Source organism: Trachurus japonicus, chromosome 1 (genome assembly GCF_045865225.1).
Source record: "Trachurus japonicus isolate A0001 chromosome 1, Traja_1.0".
In the NCBI taxonomy this organism is placed as follows: Eukaryota; Metazoa; Chordata; class Actinopteri; order Carangiformes; family Carangidae; genus Trachurus; species Trachurus japonicus.
Genome location: NC_140907.1, coordinates 19,877,673 through 19,880,971, shown reverse-complemented (window position 1 = coordinate 19,880,971; position 3,299 = coordinate 19,877,673). Strand labels below are relative to the sequence as shown.

The window sequence follows — 3,299 nt, the reverse complement described above, 5'->3', positions numbered from 1 at the left end:
TGTGTGTGCGTGTGTGCGTGCGTGTGTGCGCGCGTGCATGTGTATGTGTTGTGTGTGTGTTGACAGGTGTGTGAGAGCTCTGCCCTACCCTGGATGAGAGGGAAATAGGTGCAGTAGGAAAAGGATGAGCACATGTGATGACAATATAGTTATAGATGACGTGAGTGAGGACATCTATAGTGTACGGTATCTGTGCGTAGGTGTGTTTGATATGTGACCTATAACAAAAGGAAGCTTGGAACAGACCTGCTCAACCACCCAGCAGGTCTCTTTCTTGGCAGAGCTTGGCAGAGCTCCAATTAAGGCATTATAGTTATCCTGCGTCCAAACAGTTGCCTGTCATGAGGTATGGTTCAGTGTTAAAGCAATAATTATAAAATGATAATCGGCAACATTTCCCACTGCCAACACTCATCCTGCAGCAGTGCACACTGTACATGTCACTTTTTTGCTGGTGGGACTTTCAAGTGTACCATAACAACAAATAATAATAACTTTATTTATATAATGTACAACTTTTCAAACCAAAGTTACAAAGTTTTTGCAACAAAACTGCATGTTGCCAAACTGCCAACGGCCAACATCTGTCTGTCTATCAAAAACACCTGTATGTCAGCATGCCCTCTGGAATTGCCATGGTGATTTTACCTACTTAGTTCCCTGTGACACTAGCAGGGATACATGCAAATGTATGGGAGAAAGGGGTCTACAAACCCCCCGAACTCCGTCAATCTAAGTCACACCCCTGGGACACACTGTGGCACTAGAGCAATTATTCAGCTATTTCATAGCTTTAGTGCCAGGGTGACCTCTGTAGCAATTTGCTACTGTGTTGAGAGGACCCGTGCAAATTATATATCAAAATAATAACAATAATAATAAAGTTAATTTATATAGCACTTTTCACAGACAAATGTAACAAAGTGCTTTACAATCGAGAATATATGAATGAATGTTTATATCGCTCTCTTGAGCAGCGGGGGAGTCTGTATCTGTGGCTGAATGTACTTTTAAGACTGCAGTGTTTTATGGAGGGGATGGGTGGTGTTGTCAGTGATCCTGAGGAATTTAGTTCGGACTCTCTTTTCAGTGACTTCCTCCAGGGTGCTCAGCTTCACCCCTACAACAGACTGGGCCTTCTTTATCAGCTTGTTAAGCTTGTTTGCATCCTTTTTCTTGATTCCCACACCCCAGCACACCACAGCACAAAAAGAGGGAACTGGCTACAACAGTCTGATAAAACATATTAAGCATCCTGTTGCACACATTAAAAGACTTAAGCCTCTTCAAAAAATACAAGCGGCTCAGGCCCTTCTTGTAAACAGCCTCTGTGTTACCTGCCCACTCCAGCTTGCTGTCCAGTAGGACGCCAAGGTAGGTACTTGTATTGCTCCACAATCTCCACATTGTTTCCCCTGATGCAAACAGGAGGGGGTGGGGACTTTTTCCTCCTGTAGTCAACCACCATTTGTAAATCATAAAATCATCATAAAATAAAATGATGATACAAATGATAATACAAACATAGCATCAGGATGATGATCAAATTCGGAGATGCTACGCAATGATCTTAATGACTGAGTTAATAAAGTAGCCTAACAGTAAATAAGTAAAAGGTTACCCAAATGCCTGCCTAAACAGAAGTGTTTTACAGCAAGTTGCTTCCTAAAAGCTTCAAAGGAAGCAACAGAGCTAAAGTTATGGTGCTTCAGCTCTAAATGTCTCCACAAGCCTTCAGGTGGGTGTGTGGTATGTAGAGAAGATTTTGCGTGGACCTGGGGAAGTGGAACTGATAAGTGGGGGTGTAAGAGGTCAGTCACAAAAAGGGGAGCCTGATCATGTGAGGCTTTGAAGGTGAGTGTAAAACAAGTGGCTTGATTGGAATAGGTATGCTATCACTTTTCTTGATAAAATATGTATTCTTCCAAACACTGTGAAACATTTCCCATAGAGAAAATGAATGGGAATTCAGGGATTTTTTCTCTAGCCACTCATAATCTGCTTCCTTTTCTAACAGGAGCTACAGATTAGAAATTATTTTGAATATCTTATATAGTGTTTCTAGTGTTTATCACCTACTTTAATAACAAATCCAACTCACACATACACTCAGACACAGACACACAAACACACACACACAAAGGTTGACTGCTCCATAATGTCAGTGTTAGAGAAAGAGATGATCACGTGTTGATTAGCTCTGTTCAATATGTGACTGGTGATCTTTTATTCCCATGTTAACAGAGGTCACACCCAGTGATAGACTGGCCCCAAAAAGAGGCCATGGCCATTTTTTTTATATAGCCTACATATTTGGGTACTTTTTCACCAGGATAGAGACAAAAATGGATCTTTGTGTATTTTTTCATACGTTTCATGAAAGGAAAACACCAATTAGAAACGGCAAGGTCTAATCTTCTACAATAGTAAAAAAAAAAAAAAAAAAATGGCACTGCTATTGTAATTAGATGTCATATAAACAATGGTAATCCTGATAGTTACTTACATAACATTAGGACTGGTTTTCATATTTACTCACTAATTTGCATTCTATACACAAGCTTATAATTATATGCTTGTGTATATGTTTGTCTGCATATTGATATCAAACACACTGCTGTTTCTCCACCATTTAGCTTGTTCTACCCTGTAATCAACTGTAGTCTTCCCATAGATTTATCAGATGATTTGTTTACATTGTTGGTAATGACACACAAGTACGGTATCTTTTTCTAACTAACTATTCTAACTGTGCTGTGAGTAGATCTAAGGTACTGGGGGGCGTTGCCATGGATGCACTGGAATGTGAGGAGGGAGACTTTGTAGTCGATCCGACCGGAGATGGGTACCCACCGTCACAATGCGGGCACAGGGACGTCTAGCCTACTCTGCACTCAAAAAGGGAGGAGTGGCCCGTACGGGGATCGAACCCGCGACCTTGGCGTTATTAGCACCACGCTCTAACCAACTGAGCTAACCGGCCGTATTGTGTCATGTAATCAAGACAAATTACGACGGACTAGATTTGTTGTCTGTATATTTTATGTCTTCTGGTTTCTGTTGCTCTGTGGTGCCATCTAAAAGTTCAATGATTAACTCTGTGGCAACCTACAGCTACAGGCAAGTGGCAAATACCTCCCCCCTTCGAAAAGTGGAAAGTCGGGGGCAAAAAAGAAAGAAAGAAAGAAAACACAACAAAACAAAAAATGGATGATCATCATGTGTCTGGATCCAGCATGCAGTCAGGGGAGCAGCGGGCTTCAGCGTTAAATGTCCTGGCCTTGTGTCAAACCAGAGGA

At 41.4% G+C, this 3,299-nt stretch overlaps 1 non-coding gene across 1 annotated transcript; it reads right to left on the bottom strand.

Moving 5' to 3' along the window:
* Positions 1-2,909: 2,909 nt before the first annotated feature.
* On the bottom strand, positions 2,910-2,983 carry trnai-aau (transfer RNA isoleucine (anticodon AAU)). The gene has a single exon. It is a non-coding gene; the product is annotated as a tRNA-Ile (tRNA).
* Between the last annotated feature and the right edge of the window lie 316 nt (positions 2,984-3,299).